The sequence below is a fragment of the Miscanthus floridulus genome, chromosome 5, assembly GCF_019320115.1.
Source record: "Miscanthus floridulus cultivar M001 chromosome 5, ASM1932011v1, whole genome shotgun sequence".
In the NCBI taxonomy this organism is placed as follows: domain Eukaryota; kingdom Viridiplantae; phylum Streptophyta; class Magnoliopsida; order Poales; family Poaceae; genus Miscanthus; species Miscanthus floridulus.
In genome coordinates this window covers 22603088-22626445 of record NC_089584.1, presented here as the reverse complement: position 1 = coordinate 22626445, position 23358 = coordinate 22603088, and positions in this window count along the sequence as shown.

The following is a 23358-nucleotide window of genomic DNA, read 5'->3' as shown; positions in this document are numbered from 1 at the left end:
AAGTATGGGAAGTGACCGAAAATGACTATGCTATCATTGATCCTGATGATCCCACCAACCAAGATAAGATCAACAAGCAATGCAATACAATGGCTCTCAACACCATATACAATGCCATTGATTCCAAGGTGTTTGAGCAAATCAAGGATTGTGAAAGAGTAAATGAGGTGTGGAAGAGATTGGAGGAAACATATGAGGGCACACCGGCGGTGAAGAGTGCCAAGTTGTATATCTTCAAGGACAAATTGACAAGCTTCAAGATGAAGGAAGATGAGAGCATTCCGGAGATATTCCATCGTTTGCAAGTGATTGTCAATGATTTGAAGGCATTGGGAGAGAAAATCAAGGATGATGATGTCTCTTATCGGTTCTTGATGTGCTTACCTCCAAGATTTGAGATGTTGAGATTGCTCATCATAAGAGGAGGATTGAAGGAGATTACCCCCAACCAAGTACTAGGTGATGTCATGACCCAAGAGACATACCGTGTGGAAAGGGAGGGGGATGACAAGGATGACAAGAAGGAAGAAGAAGACAAGAAGAAGAGTATAGCATTCAAGGCTAGCTCATCATCATCCAAGAACATGGGCAAGCACAAGAAAGAATCAAGTGATGATGATGATCTTAGTGATATTGATGATGAATCTATGGCCCTCTTTGTCTGTAAGATGGGAAAATTCATGAAGAAGAAGGGCTATGGTGCAAGAAAGAGAAGAGATCACACCAAAAGCAAAGAATGTGTAAGAAGATGCTACAATTGTAAGAGCCCCGATCACGTTGTAGCCAATTGTCTCTACAATAGTGACAATGATGAGGATGAGAAGAGGAAGCTCAAAAAGGATAAGAAAGAAAAGAAGGAGAAGAAGGAGAAGAGAATGACCTTCCAAAAGAGAAGAAAGGTGGAGGCTATGTGGTCACATGGAATAGTGATGGCTCTTCGGATAGTGATAGCTCTAGTGATGATGACAAGAAATCTATCAAGAGAGCACTAGCAAGCATCGCCATCAATGACAAGCTCTCTATCTTCGACACTCCATCGACATGCCTCATGGCAAAGCCTACCAAGGTAAAATATGATGTGAGTGATGATGATGAATGTGAAAGTGATGCTTGTAGGAGTGATGATGATGACGAAGAGTACTCCAAGGAGGAGCTCATGGACATGTGTGAGCAAGTGCACACTTGCTTTGAGATGAAGAGAAAGGAGTGCAAAGAATTGAACAAGAAAGTCAAATTTCTTGAGCAATCTCTTGATGAGCTCAATGCCACTCATGAGAGGCTAATGGAAGCCCATGAGAAGCTTGGCAAAGCTCACTCTAAGCTTGAAAAAGCTCACTCCTCTCTCATCGAGCAAGTCAATAAGGAGGAGGCTAAGAAGGAGCAAGTGATCGTGTCTTGTGATGTGGGACTAACATGTGATCTTATTGATGAATCATTTTATAAGCCCATTGTAGTTGCTCCCACTAACTCTTCTTGTAGCACTACCACTTCCACTTCACCTTTGAGTGATGGTCTCTCTTGTGATGCCTCACTAATGGTGAAAAATGAGACCCTCATGAAGGAGGTGAATGAGCTCACTCATGCCTTAGGCAATGCCTATGGTGGAGATGCTCGCTTACTAAAGTGCTTGGGTAGCCAAAGGTTTTCTCTCAATAAAGAGAGATTAGGCTATACCCCCAAGAAAGGCAAGGCGGCCTTTGTCACTCCCAAAGCTAGCTTTGTGAAGGGCAATAGTCGGTTTTGCAATAGATGTAAGCAAGTTGGGCATATAGAGCAAAATTACAAGATTAACAAAAACAAGCTACCTAATGTATCCTTAATTAAATTTGATTCTTGTTACATGCTTTTTAAGGGTGCCAATGGTGTGAAGGCTAAGTTCATTGGTACACCAATTGTGGGTCCAAAGAAGAAGGCCATTTGGGTACCAAAGACCTTGGTAACTAACCTTCAAGGACCCAAGCAAGTTTGGGTACCTAAAAAGAATTGATTTTCTTTTATAGGTCAATTATAAAGCTGGAGGAAGACATTGGGTGCTTGATAGTGGGTGCACACAACACATGACCGGTGATCCAAAAATGTTCAATTCAATCAATGAAAACAAGAGCAATGGGATTGATAGTATCACATTTGGTGACAATGACAAAGGCAAGGTCAAAGGGCTTGGTAAGATTGCAATATCCAATGACTTGAGCATTTCCAATGTACTACTAGTAGAGAGCTTGAACTTCAACCTTTTGTTGGTAGCTTAATTGTGTGATCTTGGTTTTAAGTGCATATTTGGTGTGGATGATGTAGAGATTATAAGTGTAGATGGCTCATACTTGATATTTAAAGGATTTAGATATGAAAATCTATACTTGGTTGATTTCAATGCTAGAGAAGCTCAATTGACAACATGTTTGATCACTAAGTCTAGCATGGGTTGGTTATGGCATAGAAGGCTTGGTCATGTTGGAATGAAACAATTGAACAAGTTAATTAAGCATGACTTAGTTAGAGACTTGAAAGATGTCACATTTGAGAAGGATAAGCTATGTAGTGCATGTCAAGCCGGAAAACAAGTTGGTAACACACATCCTAAGAAGAGCATAATGAGCACATCTAAGGCATTTGAGTTGATGCACATGGACATGTTTGGACCAACCACATACACAAGCATTGGTGGAAACAATTATGGATTTGTGATTGTGGATGATTTCACTAGATACATATGGGTATTCTTTCTTGTTGATAAGAGTGATGTGTTTGCAACATTCAAATCATTTGTCAAGGGCATTCACAATGAGTTTGAAACAACTATCAAGAAAGTTAGAAGTGACAATGGTAGTGAATTCAAGAACACTAGAATTGATGAGTTGTGTGATGAATTCAGAATTAGACATCAATTCTTGGCCAAGTACACTCCTCAATCAAATGGCTTAGTTGAAAGGAAGAATAGAACTTTGATTGACATGGCAAGATCAATGTTGAGTGAGTACAATGTGAGTCATTCATTTTGGGCCAAAGCAATCAATATGGCTTGCTATTATAGCAACCGACTCTATTGTCACCCCATGATGGAGAAGACACCTTATGAGCTTTTGAATGGAAGAAAGCCAACATAGCATACTTTCAGGTTTTTGGTTGTAAATGCTATATATTGAAGAAAGGCACTAGATTGAGCAAGTTTGTAAAGAAATGTGATGAAGGTTTCTTGCTTGGTTACTCCACTACTAGCAAGGCTTATAGAGTTTGAAATTTGGCTAGTGGTACTCTCGAGGAGGTTCATGATGTGGAGTTTGATGAAACAAATGGTTCTCAAGAGAAAGATGAGAATCTAGATGATGTAAGAGGCACTCAATTGGTCAATGCAATAAAGAACTTGAACATTAGTGATATAAGGCCTAGAGAGGTGATTGATGTTGGAGATGACAAGAATCAAGTGCTCTCTAACTCAAATGTGCGAGCTAGTGGTTCTTATGATCAAGTTCAAGCAAGAACTAGTGATGATAAAGTGCAAGATCAACAAGTGGCTAGTTCATCATCTCAACCAAGTGATCTATCAAATGCAAGCAATCAAGTTCAAGTGCTTCAACCAACCAATGTTGCAAGAGATCATCCCTTGGACACTATCATTGGTGATATTTCATGAGGTGTGCAAACTAGATCAAGATTGGCTTCATTTTGTGAGCATTTCTCATTTGTGTCATCCATTGAACCTAAGAAGATAGATGAAGTTTTGAAAGATGTTGATTAGGTCAATGCTATGCATGAAGAGCTAAACAATTTTACAAGAAACCAAGTATGGGAGTTAGTTGAGAGGCCTAAGGATCATAATGTGATTGGAACCAAGTGGGTCTTTCGGAACAAGCAAGATCAAGATGGGATAGTAATAAGGAACAAAGCAAGATTAGTGGCTCAAGGTTACACTCAAGTTGAAGGTCTTGACTTTGGAGAAACATATGCCCCGATTGCAAGATTGGAAGCAATTAGGATCTTATTAGCCTATGCTTGTGTCCACAACATCAAGTTATACCAAATGGATATGAAGAGTGCATTTCTCAATGGGTACATCAATGAGCTTGTGTATGTTGAGCAACCTCCCAGTTTTGAAGATGAGATGAAACCCAACCATGTTTATAAGTTGAGAAATGCTTTGTATGGATTAAAACAAGCACCTAGAGCATGGTATGAGAGATTGAGAGATTTCCTACTCTCTAAGGGATTCAAGATAGGAAAGGTTGACACCACTCTCTTCACCAAGAAGCTTGGAAACGACTTGTTTGTAATGCAAATCTATGTTGATAATATCATTTTTGGGTCAACAAATCAAGATTTTTGTGAGGAGTTTAGCAAGATGATGGCAAGTGAGTTTGAGATGTCCATAATTAGAGAGCTTAGTTACTTCCTTGGTCTTCAAATCAAGCAAATGAAGAATGGAACATTTGTGAGTCAAGGCAAGTATATCAAGGACATGCTCAAGAAGTTTGGAATGGATAATGCTAAAGCTATTAGTACACCAATAGGGATAAGTGGAAGCTTGAATAGTGATGCTAGTGGCAACATGGTGCATCAAAAGATGTATCGATCTATGATTGGAAGCCTACTCTATGTGACCGTATCAAGACCGGATGTGATGTTTAGTGTATGCATGTGTGCTAGATTTCAAGCCTCGTCAAGAGAAAGTCATTTGAAAGCAACAAAGAGAATATTGAGGTACATGAAGCATACACAAAATGTTAGATTGTGGTATCCCAAAGGAGTAAGATTTGAGTTGATTGGATATTCAGACTCCGATTATGCGGGATGCAAAGTTGAGAGAAAGAGCACATCGGGCACATGTCAACTATTGGGAAGATCACTTGTGTCTTGGTCATCAAAGAAGCAAAATAGCGTGGCACTTTCAACCGCTGAAACGGAGTACATTTTGGCCGGTAGTTGTTGTGCTCAATTACTTTGGATGAAGGCTACCTTGAGTGACTTTGGGATCAAATTCAAGCAAGTGCCATTGCTATGTGACAATGAGAGTGCCGTAAAGCTCACCAACAACCTAGTTCAACATTCAAGAACAAAGCACATTGATGTCCGCCATCATTTCATAAGAGATCACCAACAAAAAGGGGACATTTGTATTGAGAGTGTGGGCACCGAAGATCAACTTGCCGATATCTTCACCAAGCCACTTGATGAGAAAATGTTTTGCAAGCTAAGGAATGAATTGAACATACTTAATTTCTCCAATATGTGTTGATGCACCCCCAATTTATATGACATGCCTCTTCTTCGAGCAATTCAAGGTAAAAGTTGATTGGCATGGCATACATCCTTGCTAAAGACATGTTTAGTGCATCTAGATATATTTCACATTTGTATAGGCTCATTCATGAAAACAAATGAATTTGATGCTTGTATGGTACCACTATTGCTTGTATGCTTGAAATGATCTAGTGGTAGCATATGACATGTTTGTGGGCTTGTAAACCTAGTGTTTGATCTAGAAAATAAGCTATAAGTGTTTAACTCAACATGGTACAAGATAACCCTTATTTGGAGGTGTGAAGAAGCTTGTCCTTGGATCAAACCGAGTTAAATATCTTTTACAAGTGATCTAGATTGAACCATATTCAGAAAATGATCCTCATTTCACATGGTTTCACCCCAACCTATCTATAATTTGAGCTCACCTTTTGTGCTAATTGTTGACAAAGGGGGAGAGAAATTCACAAAGATAGTAAGATAGGAGGAGAAAACAAATGAAATGACATGGTAAAGGGATCATAAAAAAATGCACACAAGTAGGGGGAGCAAGCTCATAAACTTATATGTTGCATTTGAATGTGCATTTCATATATTTGCTTGCATGGCACAAGTTCAAAATTTCAATATTCATGCTTGTGTGGTGATGCTAGTTATAGGCTTGAATGATGAAATGAAAAACAAGCATGCATAGGCTAAAGTAATTAGACTTATGTTCATTCTATGGAAACTAGACCCTTGCTTGTAATGTTGATCTCATGGGGTATTCTAGTTTTTGTGTATATCTAGTTACTAATGGTGTTAAGAAAGGTATATTGGTACACTCCGATTGGTATCACACTTGAAAGGTATATCTCTTATACCTTAGCATCATTTGGTAGATATTATCTCCTATATTTTCTATATAAGCATATGTGCAAGCTACAGTCCAAACTCTTAGCACATATGTAGGGGGAGCAATTGCTACCATTTAGGATTCATGAAACTTGTCCATATCCTTTACACATGGTAAATATGCTTGGGCAAGCAACATGGATTCAATTAAATTTCAACTCATATCTTTGTGAAATGGTTGTCATCAATTACCAAAAAGGGGGAGATTAAAAGCTCTAGTTTGGATTTGGTTAATTGATGAAACCCTAAGTGCTAACCTAGTTTATCAAAGTGATTATGAGATAGGTAGCACTACTCCAAGTGATGAAGCAATGGCGAAGATCATGATGATGGTGATGGCATGGTGATGATCGAATGCTTGAACTTGGAAAAGAAGAAAGAGAAAAACAAAAGGCTCAAGGCAAAGGTATAAATAGTAGGAGCCATTTTGTTTCGGTGATCAAGATACTTAGCGAGTGTGATCACATTTAGGTTAGATAGTTGTACTATTAAGATGGGTGAAACTCGTATTGAAATGCGGTTATCAAAGTGCCACTAGATACTCTAACTCATTGCATATGCATTTAGGATCTAGTGGGGTGCTAACACCCTTGAAAGTATTTGTGAAAATATGCTAACACATGTGCACAAGGTGATACACTTGGTGGTTGGCATATTTGAGCAAGGGTTAGAAACTTCACCGGCGCCCTATACAGAAAAGACAGGGTCTTACAGAGTGGACCGGACACTGGTCATGTGGTGATCGGACGCTAGGGTCCAGCGTCTGGTCAGTGGCAGCAGTGAGTGCGTGGTTTCAGTCTTCGACCGGATGCTGGCGCTAAATGTGACCGGACGCTGGTAGGGTGCGTCCGGTCAGTGCTGATGTATGCTAACGTGAGGTGCACAGAGGAAACATTGAGTGACCAGACGCTGGGTGAGTCCGGTCAAGTATGACCGGACACGTCCGGTCATGAAATTTCATGTTTGGAACCTTACTAGAAACGACCAGACGCTGGGGTCCTGCGTCTAGTCACTTTCTAACTGACGCGTTCGGTCATCACTTGACCGTTGAAATCGGGCGATCGGCGTTTGAAGCCGATGACACGTGGCACACATCGCACGACCGGACGCTAAGGTCCAGCGTCCGGTCAATCTGACCAGAGCATCCGGTCAGCCCGTGTTCAGTGCAGTGAGTAGCCCAATGGCTCTATTTTGTGGGGGCTTCTATTTAAGCCCCATGGCTAGCTCAAGGTCACTCCCTTGGCCATTTTGCATTGACATAGCAACCTTGTGAGCTTAGCCAAAGTCCTCCCACTCATCTCCATCATCGATTCATCATCATTGTGAGATTGGAAGAGAATCCAAGTGCATTGCTTGAGTGATTGCATCTAGAGTCACTTGGTATTCATGTTTTGCTGTGGATTTCACTTGTTGCTCTTGGTGGTTGCCACCACCTAGATGGCTTGGTGCAGCGGTGGAGGATTGGCACGAGTTGGTGATTGTCGGTGCAGAAAGTGACCAACTAGTGAATATTTGTAGTTTTGCTGTACGTTGCGATCGGAGGTGGCCTAGCACTCAATGACACAGGATTTATACTAGTTCGGGCAACGTGCCCTACGTCTAGTCGGGGTCAGTCAATGACTTTATTCCTAAGCCTAGGTGCTTGAAGTCTATAGTGGGGTTACAAACGAGAAGGAGAAAGGAGGGGTGTTTAGGAGGCCCGGTCAGGTCTGACCGGAAGGGCCGAGGGTGACCAGAACTCTGCTATGAGCTAGAAGTCCAAGCATGTGCTTGAGGGGTTGTGTGCTATCAATCTAGTGGGCCTGAACTTAAAAAAGTCGACCTATCTTTGTTGGAGGGAGCACATCCCCTTTTATAGATAAAGGGGATGGCTTTACAGGTGAGTGGGAGAGAGTACGGATGTTTCTAAGCCTTGTCGCCCACGCTGATGAAGACTGGATAATGGTAGGCGCCCCCAATACTGTTGATGTTGCTGTAGAATGTCGGATGCACATGGGAGGTCGTGCTATCTTCTTCAGGAAGGATGGACATCGGTACCTGCAAATACTATTTGATGCCTAGTGGCATGTGAGAAGCCATGCTATGTTCACCCGGTATGGTAAATCCTGGTGCCCATACTGCGATTGATGTCCAGAGACACGCGGGGGGGCTTACTGTATGGGAGTTTTAGCAGCCTCTACAATACTGTTTGTGTCGGGTGGCTGTAGAGTACTGTTTCGTGTAGGGTATGGTCCCTGGTACAGTGGTTTTGACTTATGAGCCTTGTCTTGCCTTTCTCCACACATCTTCTGGTTCCTACCGAATGGGGTGCCCCCGGTCGAATGGCTCCAGTCGGCTCTGAGTGTGCCGGTCGGAGAAGAGCGGTGAGTAGGGTTCCTACGAGCCCCAGTCGTGGGGTCAGAGTCATGGTGTCAGAGTAGGAAGCAGTATTTTGGGCGAGGCCTTCCGATTGGAGAGACCGCTCAAAGACGGCTGGCGCCCGAAGCGAGTGCTTTGGTCAGAGAGGTGGGCCGAAGAAGTTGACGAGCGGGCGCTTGTTCTTTTGGGTAGACCTTCTGGTCGGCGACCGGACTGTCCTTCCGGCCCGTTGTGTTTTAGACTCTTAGGCCGGCCCATGAACTACATCTTGTTTTTCTAGGCCAAGCCTAGGCGTGGAAGCTGGTCCCCGAGGGACCCTGGGTTTATGAACCCGACAGTGATTGTTCGTGGCCATCTCTGGTGATTGTGAGGGGATTTGTACCTTCCCCGGTGGAGCGCTGAAAGGTAACTCTAGTGGATTGCTCGTGTCATTGAGTTACCTCACTTTCGGGTAGGTTCTTGCGGTGTCCAATCATGTGGATGAGGTTTGTGCAACACCTCTTAGCCGCCGAACCACCAAGTGTTGGTCGACACAACGGGGACATAGCGTGTTGGCAAGCACGTGAACCTCAGGAGAAAATTGGTTGTCTCTTGCCATTTGGCATTCTCTTGGTGATTGATTTCATCTTCATCTTATGATTGGTTCATCCCTCTACACGGCGGTATAATCACCCTACTCACTCTTTTATATCCTTGCAAACTAGTTGTGGCAAGCTCTTTAGTGTAATTAGAATTAAGAGCTTGATTTGTTATTTAAGTTCATCTAGTGGAGCTCTTTAGTGTAGCAAGATTGAGAGCTCTTAGTGAGTAGTATCATAGCAAGTTGTATGTCTAGTAATTATTGCAACTAGAATTGTTGGATAGGTGGCTTGCAACCCTCGTAGTGCTAGAGCAAGTTTACATTACGCTATTTGTCTTACTAATCAAATTGCTCTAGTTGATTTGTAGAATTTTAAATAGGCTATTCACCTCCCCTCTAGCCATATTAGGACCTTTCACACGTCAAAACCATCCACAAGGAAGAGCCTACCCCAACAAACAACCTTGACAATGAGGTCAGGGGGGATGTAGGGGCCCTGCCTCACCTACGGGTGGAGTAGCTGAAGGCCCGACACCAAGAGCTTGAGGAAGAGTGACTCTAGCTCGAGCAGGAACGTGCAGAGCTCGATCGAGAGATCGAGCGCCACGAAGACAGTGGGCGTGCACGCGCCATGGCCCACAATGTGAACTGGAGGATCATCGATGATGATGAAGCACTCCCGCACTTTGCCTAGGCGAGCCAAAACATCGCCGCTGCGGCGGCATTGCTCCGGGGGCTTCCGGGGGCCACAACGCCTGAAGACCGTCGGACCCATCATGAGATTAGCACGCTACTCGAGCATGCGGTGGCACAGCAGGACGAGAGCTCGCTGTCTCAGCGACGTAAGCTTGATGCCAGCCAACACATGCCCTCAGAGTGACCCAACAAGGACGCATTAGTCCAACAGGCGCCACAAGGCGGCAGGCTGCGCACCATGGTCCTGGTACATGAGCATCTCGGCCACAACCATGACGTGTGTGACACCCTCGATGCCCGTAGGCGAGCCCACAGCGATTCGAGGGAGGGAGCTAGCCGTGGCTACCACCCTCGTCATGGCAGACACTACGACAGCGGCGAGGACCGAAGCCCAAGCCTCAGCCTACTGGGACCTTAGGCCTTCGGCTGACACATCCTGAATGCCGCCTTCCTGCCACGATATCGACCACCAACCAACATCCTAAAATATTTTAGGGAAATGAACCCCAGACTATGGCTCGAGGATTATCGGCTTGCTTGCCAAGCCGGTGGAGCAGATAATGACAATTTCATTAGTTGCAACCTTCTATTGTTCCAGATAGATTTGGCGTGAATATGGTTGGAACACCTTCCGCCCAACAGAATCCAAAGTTGGGTGGACCTAAAAGAGATCTTCATGGGAAACTTCCAGGGCACGTACAAGCATCCTAGGAACCCATGGGATCTCAAAAACTGCCGACAGAAGGCTAGAGAAACCCTTCATAGATGCATTCGGTGCTTCTCCTGACAGTGCAATGAGCTACCCAACATCGCCGACATTGATGTCATAGGAGCCTTCCTGTCTGGAACCACCTACGAGTCCCTGGTTCACAAGCTGGGACATAAGGGTCCATGAACCACCAAGGACCTCCTCGACATCGCCACCAGCCACGCCTCAGACGAGGAGGCGGTTGGAGCGATCTTCGACCATCTCAAGGGCAAGGCAAGGTGGGATGAGGACGCCGACGAAGGCGCCTCCAACCGTCCCAGCAAGAAGAAGAATAAGCAGTGGCATGAGGGCTTGCTCATGGCCACCGCCGACCACAAGGGGGATCGAAAGCCTGCCGAGGGTACCTTGGACCACTTCGAGAAGCTACTTGAATTGTCATGCCCGAACCATGCTTTCCCTGTGAAGCATCTATACAAGGACTGCGGCCTCATGAAGCAGTTCTTGTCCGAAGGCTTCAACAAGGGAGGGCATGGGAAAGACCCTGAGCCAACTATGGACAATGCCGAGGGGAGGGACGGTGGCTTTTTGATGCTGGATGGCTGCCTCATGATCTTTAGAGGGTCGGTGGCCTACGACTCCAAGCACCGCTAGAAACACCTTTCCATGGCATCATGCCTAGAATGACCTGATCGACCGGAGCGCCTTTCCATAGGATCGTGCCTAGAAAGTAGGCCATGCCACTTGGGTAGATCGATCTGGCCGTCACCTTTGGGGATCCGTCCAATTATAGGACAGAGACCCTCACCTTTGAGGTGGTCGTGTTCCATGAAACCTACCATGCCATCCTAGGACATCCATGCTACGTGAAGTTTATGGCCGTCCCCAACTATACCTACCTAAAGCTGAAGATGCCGGGACCATGCGGGGTCATCACCATCAACACCTCCTTCCAGTGCACCTACGAGTGCGAGGTTGAGTGCTACGATCATGCCACAGCAATCATCGCCTCTAGGGAGCTTGCGGCCATCAAGAAGGAGGTTGCTGAAGAAGCTCCCAACCCCAAGTGGTTGGCTAGGTCTTTCGAGCCTGTGGAGGGTGCCAAGGAGGTCCTCATAGACACTAGCGGCTCCAAAGGCAAAGCGGTGCGCATTGGCACCACGCTTCCCTTTGAATAGGAAAGCGCGCTCGTCGACTTCCTTCACGCCAACAGAGATATCTTTGCCTAGAAACTCTCAAACATGCTAGGAATTTTGAGAGAAGTCACCAAGCACGCCTTGAAGATCAGGCCAGGATCCAAGCCGGTGAAGCAATGCCTGCGTCACTTCGACGAGGGGAAGCGCAGGGCCATCGATGAGGAAATTATGAAGCTTTTAGCGGCCGGGTTCATCAAGGAAGTATTCCACCCCAAATGGTTAGCCAATCCCATTCTTGTATGAAATAAGAGCGAGAAATGGAGAATGTGTGTTGACTACATGGGACTCAACAAGGCGTGTCCAAAGGATCTGTTTCCTTTGCCATGTATAGACCAAGTAGTCGACTCAACCTCAGGGTGCGAAACTCTTTGCTTCCTTGATGCATACTTCGGGTACCATCAAATCATGATAAAAGAGTCCAACTAGCTTGTAACATCTTTCATCACCCCATTCGGATCATTCTGCTATGTCACTATGTCGTTCGGTCTAAAAAATGTGGGGACTACATACCAGCGTTGTATGCTCAAGTGTTTTGAGGACCTCATTAGGTGAACCATTAAGACCTACATGGATGACATCATGGTCAAGTCCAAATGGGCTGACCAAGTCATAGCTGACCTTAAGCAGACCTTCACAAAACTCTGAGAAAATAGCATTAAGCTCAACCCCAAGAAGTGTGTTTTTGGGGTCCCGAGGGGTATGCTGCTAGGTTTCATCGTCTCCAAGCATGGCATCAAGGCCAACCCAAAGAAGATCTCGGCCATCACAAAGATGGGCCTGATTCAGAACGTAAAGGGGGTACAATGAGTTATAGGGTGCCTTGCCACGCTCAACTGCTTCATCTCGCACCTCGGTGAATGAGGTCTCCCCCTCTACCATCTTCTAAAGTAGGCCGACTATTTTGAATGGACGCCTGAGGCTTAGGAGGCACTTGACGCGGTCAAGCTGCTACTGACGAAGGCCCCGATCCTATTCCCTCCGACCGACAGAGAACCGCTTCTACTCTACATTACAGCCACCATGCAAGTGGTCAGCGCCGCCTTGGTGGTGGAGCAAGAAGAAGAGGGGCACGCCCTCAAAATGCAGCATCCCATGTACTTCGTTAGCGAGGTCTTGTCTGATTCCAAGACCTGCTACCCCCAAATCCATAAGCTCCTGTATGCCATCCTTATTGCCAAGAGGAAGCTATGTCACTACTTCGAGTCGCATACGGTGATGGTCATGACGTCCTTCCCCCTCGGAGAGGTAGTCCAAAACTAGGATGTCACGGGAAGAATTGCAAAGTGGGCACTCGAGCTGATGGGTCAAGGCATTTCATATGCCTCCCAAACAGCTATCAAGTCCCAAGTGCTGGCTGATTTTGTTGTAGCATGGACCGAGGTCCAAATGCCACCGGTAGTCATCGACCAGGAGTACTGGATGATGTACTTCGACGGATCGCTGATGAAGAAAGGCACCGGTGCAGGGCTAGTCTTCGTTTTGCCTATTGGGGTACGCATGAGGTACATGGTTTGCATCCATTTCCCCTCCTCCAATAATGTGGCCAAGTATGAGGCACTCATCAACGGCTTATGCATTACCATCGAGTTGGGTATCCGGTGCCTCGATGTCTGGGGCAACTCCCAGCTGGTCATCAACCAAGTCATGAAGGAGTTGAGCTGCCATAATGCCAAGATGACTGCATATTACTAAGAAGTCCGCCAGCTAGAGGACAACTTTGATGGTCTTGAGCTCAACCACATCCCAAGGCATCTCAACAAGGTGGCTGATACGCTGGTGAAAGCGACGTTCGGCTGAGAGCCGATGCCAATGGGAGTCTTCGCTAGCGATCAGCACAAGCCCTTAGTCCGCTACGAGGAGCCAGAACAGGCCAGTGATGGGCCGCCTACCCTAGGCTTGGGGGCTAACCAGCCATTGGCTCCATCTGACCTTGAGGTCATGGAGCTTGACGAAGATCTAGTGATAGAGCCTGACCCTCTGGTCGACTGGAGGATGCCTTACCTCAACTACCTCCTTTGTGAGGCGCTGCCAACGGACCAGATGGAGGCTCAGTGGCTCACATGTCATGCCAAGTCCTTTGCCATTATTGATGGAGAACTCTATAGGTGGAGCCACATCAGGATCCTACAATGTTGCATCCCCATTGAGCAAGGGAAGCAGTTGTTGAGTGATATCTACGGTGGGGTCTGTGGTCACCATGCTGTGTCTAGAACCCTGGTCAGAAATGCATTCCGACAAGGCTTCTACTGGTCGATCGCAATAGCCGATGCTGAACATATTGTGCGCACCTATGAAGGGTGTTAGTACTACGCCCGACAGACCCACCTGCTGCCCCAAGCACTCTAGACAATCCCCATCACATGGCCATTCACGGTGTAGGGGCTCGATCTGGTCAGACTTCTCAAGAGGGCGCCCGAGGGCTATACGCACTTGCTTGTCACTGTAGACAAGTTTACAAAGTGGGTAGAGGCTTGATCGATCTCCGTGATCAAGTTTGAGCAAGCCGTGCTGTTCTTCCTCGACATTGTCCATCACTTTGGGGTCTTGAACTCCATTATCATAGACAACAGCACACAATTCACCAGAAAGAAGTTCCTTCGATTCTGCGATGAATACCACATTCATGTCGATTGGGCCATTGTGGCACACCCCCACATGAATGGATAGGTAGAGCGCACGAACAACATGATCCTACAAGGCCTCAAGCCTAGGATCTTCAACTGGTTGAACAAATTTGGTGAACGATGGTTGCAGAACTACCCACGGTGCTCTGGAGCCTAAGGACGACCCCTAGCCAGGCCACTGGCTACACACCATTCTTCATGGTCTATTGTTCCGAGGCTATCCTCCTGACCGACCTTGACTATGGAGAGCCAAGGGTCAGGGCGTACGACGAACAAGGAGCCTAAGCATTCCTCGAAGATGCCATGGACTAGCTAGACAAAGCGCGTGACGTCACCCTCCTCCGCTTGGCCAAATACTAGCAAGCATTGCGCTGGTACCATAGCCATCGAATGTGGGGTCAGGCCTTCAACATCGGAGACCTGATACTCCTCCTCGTCTAGAGCAATAGGAACCGCCACAAGTTCTCTCTGCTATGGGAGGGACCGTACGTCATCGAGGAGGTGCTCCGACTGGGTGCATACAAGCTCAAGACCATCAACGGCAAAGTCTTCATCAATGCCTGGAACATCGAGCAGCTATGTCGCTTTTACCCTTAATAAACGCACACTTTCTCTTATTAGTTTCGCTTTTAAACTCCCCGATCTTTAGTGACACCTGACCCTGGCAACGACAAGGGGTCAGGCCTTGCTTGGGGGCTATAAGAGTATCTATCTAGAAGACATTCTCTATGCCTGACCCTTTCTCATGTTAAGACCTAGAAGCAAAGTTGGCATAAACAAATGCTGGGTGAACCTGGTCGAACTACGAGAAACCTACGCCTCGGCGGCTATGACATCTTTGCTCACTAGCGTGATCAGAGTTTTTTTTGCACCCTAGGCTTTTTGGCCTTAGCTATGGAAAGAGTCAGTATGCATTTAAGAGTCTATCTGCCTGGCAAACATTCTTCGTGCCCAACCCTCTCTCATGATGAGACCTAGAAGCTAGGCTTATGGAAACAAACTCTGAGTAAAACTGGTCAGACTACGAGAAACCTATGCCCCAGCGGCTACAGTGTCTTTACTCACCAGTGTGATCAGAGTTTGTTCGCCCGTACCCTGAGCTTTATGGCCTCAACGATGGAAAGGGTCAGAACGCACTAACCTTTTTATACGAAAAGGGGAGGAGGGCTAAAAATCTATTAGGCCATAATAAAATTTAAGAGCTTGTCCAATTATTACAAGTTCGCTGCATGGCTCATCTACCTAATTAAATTCTTGGGGGGGATGATCTCATCCTCTATCTCCGCAGGAAAGCCCTATGCCAGCGGGTCACCCAAGCCGCTCAAACAGCTTGGGCCACTGTCGAAGGACAGTTAGGGAGCAGTGGAATGTCACACAAGGGTTATGCCAACCCCGTTATGAACAATGGACCTAGGTTCCACCTAGACATATCTGGTAAGAGCTCCCTGAGCCTGTCACTTGAGCCATCGAGGTAATTCCTATGCCAGCGGGTCACCCAAGTCGATCGGATGGTTCAGGCAGCTGCCGAGAGACGGGGCACCCTTAATTTATGCACATTTTCTCTTATTAATTTTGCTATTGAGCCCCCGACCCCAACAACGGCAAGGGGTCGGGCCTCACTTGGGGGTTTGCAAGAGTATCTATTTGCTAGACATTCTTTATGCCTGACCCCTTCTCATGTTAAAAAACTAAAAGCAAGGTGTGCGGAAACAAACTATGCGTAAATCTGGTCGGACCACAAGAAACCTATGCCCCAGCGGCTACAACATTTTTGCTCACCAGTGTGATCAGAGTTTTTGTCCCCGCACCCCGAGCTTTAGCTTCCACCTTCTCAGAAAGGGTTTGGAGGGGCCAACCTATGGAATCTCCATCGAGGAGAGGCCAACAAGTCACCCAAAATCGATCAGACGGCTCCGGCTACTGCCGATAGATGGGTAGGGAGCAGCAGGATGTCCCATGTAGGTCACACCAACTCTGTCATGAATGATGGACCCAGACCCCACACGGACATATCTAGTAAGAGCTCCCCGAATCCGTCACTCGAGCCATTGAGGTAACTTTACCAACCCCCACTTTACTTTTCTAGTACATGAGCATTCATTCATCCATTCTCATGCATGCATTCATACATTCATTCATACATTCATCCATACATTCATCTCATTCATCCAAGCATTGCATATGCAATTATTGCATCACAACGCTTCGCGTCGCGTCACAAAGCGGTAGTCATCTCATTTGACATGAGCAGAGACTGACCGAGGTTCAAAGGCCAGCCTACGAAGGGCTTGAGGCCACCTCGCATCAAATAGAGCCTGGGGAGAAAAACAGAGATGAGCCCCAGTGGCCCTTGCTCGACCTCGCTTAGAAGAGGATAGGGACATCTTGACCTTTCTCGTTCGACCCTAACCTCGAGCCAAGCCCATAGAATCTCCATCAAAGAGAGGCCAGCGGACCACCTGAGTCGCTCTCCGGAGAGACAAGGGCATCTATCGGGAGGCGGGTTAAGGAGCAGTGGAATGCCACATGAGCGCTATGATGACCCCATCAGCGAATGACGTACCCGGATTCCACTCGGACATGCCCATTAGCGAGCTCACCAAGCACGACACTTGAGCCATCGAGGCAAGTGTCATTAGCTCAACCCCTCCGATTGCGGAAACCTTGGATGGGGTGACACATGAAACTCGGCCGACCCCTACCGAGCCCAACAAAGCTCCGGGGCTCGAGCTGTCTGACCCTAACTCAGGAATCCAACTGACCAAGGTTCGAAGGCCGACCCATGAAGGGATCGAGGCCGCCTCGCGTCGATCAGGGCCAGGGGAGAAAATGCAGATGAGCCCTAGCGGCCTTCACCCGACCCACTTAAATGCAGACAGGGTCATCTCAACCTTCTCGTTTGATCCTAACCTCGAGCCAAGCCCACAGAATCTCCATTGAGGAGAGGCCTATGGGCCACCTAAATCGCTCTCCAGAACGACCCGAGCATCTACCGAGAGGCGGGTTAAGGAGCAGTGGAATGCCACATGAGGACTATGTCAACCCCATCATGAATGACGGACCCAGATTCCACTCGAACATGCCAGTCAGTGAGCTCACGGAGCGCGTCACTCAAGCCATCAAGCCAAGTGATGTTAGCTCAACCCCTCCGGTTATGGAAACCATGGATGGGGTGATGATCACAAAGACGAGCCGACCCTCAACTGGACCCTCGCTATGTGCGGGGGCTCAAGGAAAGTTGGACTCGCAAGAAGACCAAATGCATGGTCATAGAATGATGGCTCAGATCCTAGGGAGGGGGTATGTGTGAAAACTAAGAATAACATTTCTAAAACAAGAGACGCTTTCTCCTACTAGTTTCGCTATCCTCTCCTCGATCTTTAGTGACACCCGATCTCAGCAACGGCAAGGGGTCGGGTCTCACTTAGGGGCTAATAAGGGTATATATACACCCTTTTCTAAAGTTGTTGCCATGCCTGACCCCTTCCTCATGTTAAAAAACCTAGTGGCAAGGTCTACGGAAGTGAACGAAAGAGTAAGGCTAGTCGGATTGTAAGAAACCTATGCCCCAGCGGCTACGACACTCTTGCTTACCAGCGTGATCAGAGTTTCTCTCCTACACCTCAAACTCTACGGTCTTAACAAACGAAAGGGTCGGAACACATGAACCCCTTTTCACACATAAAAAGGGAGGGAAAACAAATTTGTTCACACCAAAATAAAAGAACAGGTTTGATCAAACGAAACAAAATGACAAGTTTGTTCAAACGATACAGAAGGGTCGAAACTTGTTCGCTTGTTACAAGCATGACTGCCCAACCTATTGAACTAACTAACCCCTCCGAGGGAAAACTATGCCTTCAATCCTGTCTGCCAGGTCCTACGAAAGGGGAGCCACCACCACTTCTGTCTCCTCCAGCTTGTGGACTTCATAGCCAAGCGTGAAGCCATGGCTCATCATCTCTAGATCGATGCTATCCCCATAATGAGAATGAGCAATCATGAAGGATTGATTGACCCTGGCGTGAAGGGCATTCCTCTCAAGCTGGCGCACCCGAGCCGTGATCTCGACGGCACAGGCCACGAGCGAGTTGGTCCCCTCCGACCGCACCACCTCAAGGTCATCATAGACCACTCCGAGGGCGGTGCTCAGGATATCGAGCTCGTTGCTCTCTGCTTGAAGATTCCTGTTCGCCTCGGCGAGGTCCACGGCCAGCCCGGCAGAAACACACTTGGCCTCCAGCTTCTAGGTCGTCGCATTTCTGAGCTCGGTCTGGAGAGAGCCAACCTTCTACTATGCATCGTCGCACTCTTGGCAGGCTTGGTCATGCTCTTGGAAGGCCTAGTCACACTCCTCACGAGCCGCGCCATGCTCCGAGTGGAGCCTCTCCACGGTTTGGAGCAGCTCATCCTGCTCCTTGCGTAGCCGGGCGACCTCCACGGCATCTAGGCTCACCCTCTTCTCTAGGGCCGTGAGCTTCTTCTCGACCCCCAACTTTAGCTCCCTTTCCTCCTCAACCTCGGCTAGAAGGTCGAGGATCCACTGGCAGGTCTCGGCGTCCTTCTAAAGCAGCCCATCCTGCTCCTTCCTGACCTTGGGGGCCTTCTCGTCGTCCCTCCACGACCTCACCGAAAGGGCCTCGAACGCCTTCTCAGCCTCATTAGTGTCCCAACAGGCCACCCGCGACCAAAGACTATATGCTTCCTCGTCGAGGGGAGTTAGCACAGCCACCCTCTGTTGGGCGGCAACAAGCTGAGTAGTCACCTCCCTGCATAGCCGTGCCTCCTCGATGAGGCGGTCCTAGGTCTCCTTCTGTTGACGAAGGAACTGGGATTTCCCCTAGCTATGAGCTATGAGGGACTACATGGAAATGATGGTCAGAATACAAAAAGTATATAGAGAAAGAAAAGGGCAAGAAGCAAGATCAGGCAAATACCCAGCCAGAGGGAACGACAACATCTCGCAAGGCACCCCTGGCGTGGTCCAAGGCTTCTAGCACAGACCCGATCCCCACATTGAGGCTCTCCCGCTCCATGCTCTCGGTGGCATCGTCGAGGGTGAAGAGCATCAATGCTGGATCCTGTGGATTTGTCCACCAGAGCAGGGCCATGCCCCGCGTGGGTGAGTCGCTGCCTACCGACATTAGGGCCAGGGATGACTCACCGCCGGTCCCAAGCACCGCCACCCCTCTCGCCATGATGTCCCTACCAAGGGACCCCCTCCAGCAATGGAAGGGGTTAGCGGTGTGGATGCCAACCTCTCTGCCACCACCATGACTCCTAGGGACCCCTCGGCCATGTCCCCCTCCATCCGGCCCATGCCAAGCACTGTCGCTTGGGCTGTCGATGGCGTGGATCGCGCCGGTACCTTAGGTGCCATTGCGGTTGTGGCCAGTTGTGCCCCGTCTGTCATGGTTGCCGCCATCTCCACCTGTGTTGTGGGGTCATGATCAGCTATGTCATGCCTGCCACAGTCGGCGCCACGAGCGTGGTCGGTAGCCGCATCCACCCCGTCGTTGGTAGTAGTATCGCGGCCATCGCCAGCTGCTCTGCAACCTCCGAAGGCTCCCTTTGAGCCCCCGTGTCTGCCTGTCTCACCAAGGGCATGGGCGCCACCGTGGGTAGGGTCCGATCGGCTGACGACGCAGTGCCACTCCCACTTGAAATGAGCACGACACTAGCCAACGGTTGCCGCCTCAGTTGGAGGGCAACGCTCTTCTTCGGCACCAGTGCTAAAGGATTGCGCTGCCTGCCGATGCTGCAAGGGACAACAAGCATAAGCCACGATGAAATTTGACTAAAATAGGAAAAAACAGAGGAACTAACAACTCACCTCAGCATCATCGGGTGGTAGATGCATTTGGGGGGCGAACCCCCCGACCTTTGCTCCGCCTCATCGGAATGAGGCTGTTTTGAGCCTGCCCCTGCTCCTGGGTAGAGGGGCTCGCTCCCCTTGGCTCTTGGGGCATGATGGCAGAGCCATCCACCCCTGTTGGCTCCTGGGGTAGGCTGATGATACGGTCTATCTTCACTGGCTCCCTAGATGTACCCTCCCCTCCGTGGAACGGGAAGGGTCCCAACGTCTGCAAGGATGAACCGATACCTATCAGCGCATCCTTGTTCTCTAGGTCATCCCACTCATTGTCATCGGCTACCTCGTCATCAGCGTCATCATCATCATCACTATCAGTGTGCTCCCCTTGTTCCCACGCCTACAACTTCTGTTATTTCTTCCTCTTCCTGTCCTCCTTTGCCTTCCTTAGCCGCTCACCCTCGGTGTGATTCACCATCCTCACGGCCAAATCCCTCGGCAATGGCGCCTGGTGATCCATGAAGATGAGATCCCTTGGCTGGCCCTGCCCCTTTCAAAGTTAGTATCAAGGGGTTGGGAAATCAATTGAAGAAGGCAAGAGAAGGGGAAACTTACGAAGACGATGTGGCCTGGTTCTGGCCGCATCGAAGGATGTCCCGGCATCAGGAAGACAAAATCGAGGGGGGCACCCGCATCATCCCACGAGGGCTCCATTGTCTCCTTGATGCGTTGCACGATCTTAGAGTTGGGGAGCGCCCCCTCAGCGAGCGTCGTTCCATCGAATGACGCCTTGGGTGCCATCGCGTATAGCAGGAGCGCACACATCATCAATAGCGCCACCCTTCTTGCGTGGTAGGCCCCGATGACGCCCATCCCCTTTAGGCCATTCTCCTTTAGGATGTGGATGGCAGCGATGTGGTCCCAGATCTTGTTCTTGTCCTTCTCTGGGATGCCTCACTTCCTCCATGACTCCGGGGCCTCTTCGATCAGGCGCCCGGTGAATTCCAGTAGAGGGGCAGTGTGGGGGATATACCCCCGGGTACCACAAGATGGTACATGGGCCGCACCATCCGAGGTGGCCCAGCCCGTAAGATCAAGGCGTGCACATCAAGATTACAAGTTGTACTAGATATTGTAATAGTACCAAATTGGATACTTTACTTGTAACCTTGTCTCTTCGGAGTATATAAGGAGAGGCAAGGGTCCCCTAGAGGACAGGTTAATCTGTATACATCTCAATACAATACACCAAAGACATAGGACGTAGGGTATTACGTCGATCAGACGGCCCGAACCTGTCTAAATCGCTGTCTCTGCGCCTTGTGTCATCATCTGGTTCCTGATTACGCGCACCGTCTACCGATAATCTACCACCACGGGCACCCCCCTCGGTGGACTGCCGACCATATTTCGTCGACAGTGGCGCGCCAGGTAGGGGGTGTGCGCTTGATCCATGGCGAGCCAGATGGACCTCAAATCAACAACGCGTTCTCGTCGTCAATCTCGTGGAGATCCATCCCGGTCCACGACGACGATTCATCGCTGCTACACCAGCCCCTGCGACAGCAGATCCGATCTCGGAACCACCTCCGAGGTCATCTTCACCAACAACTCGCCGCCGCTGCTCTGGTTGGCCCTCGTCGACGACTCGCCGCCGATGCTCTTGTCAGCCCTCGCCGACCACTCGTCGTCGCTGCCCTCATCAGCCCTCGTCGATGACTCGCCGTCGCTGCCCTCATCAACCCTCGTCGACGACTCGCCGTTGCTGGTCTCATCAGCCCTCGTCGACGACTCGCCGCCGCTGCCCTCGGTGGCCTTCGCCGATGTCCCTCGCCGTCGACTCGTCGTCACCGCTCGATGGCCTCCGCCGAGCTCCGACCACGTCGAAAACATCCCGAGCAGCTCCGCCGAACTCCGACCACAGACCACGTCGACCACGTCCCGAGCAGCTCGCCAAGCTCCGACCACATCGACCATGTCCCGAATGGCTCCGCTGAGCTCCGACCACGTCGACCACGGACCACGTCGACCACGTCCCGAGCGGCTCCGCCGAGCTCCGACCACATCGACCACCAGACCACGTCGCAATAATGATCGCCGCGAAGAACGGCGCTACGACAATCGCGACCACCGTCATGACGATAGGTCGGAAAGCTCGAGGACCGCCAACTTCGTCGCCACCGACCAGATTTCTATCTAAAGATAAGTACACTTCTAATATTTATATTTAATATAATTTTCATTACGACGTTTCTCCACAACGTCCTCGTCATGATTATTCTTCAAATAACGTTTGTCCATGTATTCCATCTTAAATATAACATACAGCTATACTTAATGCAAATCCTCGACCAGTCATGTTGACGCTCGATGCCTCTAGAGACGGCCCTGTCTCCGGCTCCTCCCTACACGTGCACGAGCGTCCGCCCTCTGCGTTATGGGTGGTCGGCAGCGGCTCCTTAGCGACGCTTTGTTCTTCCTACACGTGCACGGGCTCCGCGCCCCGCGTTATGGTTAACGGGCTAGCTAGGGCTGGAGGCTCAGCTAGATACTAACTGGTCGGACGATTTATATTAAGTATAAACACAAACTTCATATTAACACTGATGTTTACAAAGCACCAACTGCTTTATCACATCATGCTCATTTGCAAATGACTGTTGATCGTCATACGCTATTTCTTCACCGCTGATTTTTCTCCATAATTTATTATTTTGTACATTATGTACTACCATTCTACATTTATATTGTAGGAATTTCGAGCTATGCTCGGGGACTTCGTCGCTCGCTTCTCGACCTGTGCTCGGGGACTGCCCCGATCACTCTCCAACCATGGCTCGGGGACTTCGTCGCTCGCTCCTCAACCTGTGCTCGGGGACTGCCTCGATCACTCTCTGACCACGGCTCGGGGACTTCGTCACTCGCTCCTCGACCTATGCTCGGGGACTGCCTCGATCACTCTCCGACCACGGCTCGGGGACTTCGTCGCTCGCTCCTTGACCTGTGCTCGGGGACTGCCTCGACCACTCTCCGACCACGGCTCGGGGACTTCATCGCTCGCTCCTCAACCTGTGCTCGGGGACTGCCTCGATCACTCTCCGACCATGGTTCGGGGACTTCGTCGCTCGCTCCTCGACCTGTGCTCGGGGACTGCCTCGACCACTCTCCGACCACGGCTCGGGGACTTTGCATCTCAACTACATGTGACTGGCAACTCGCATACAGTTGGGATATTTTTTCTCACTTAGACCTTGCTA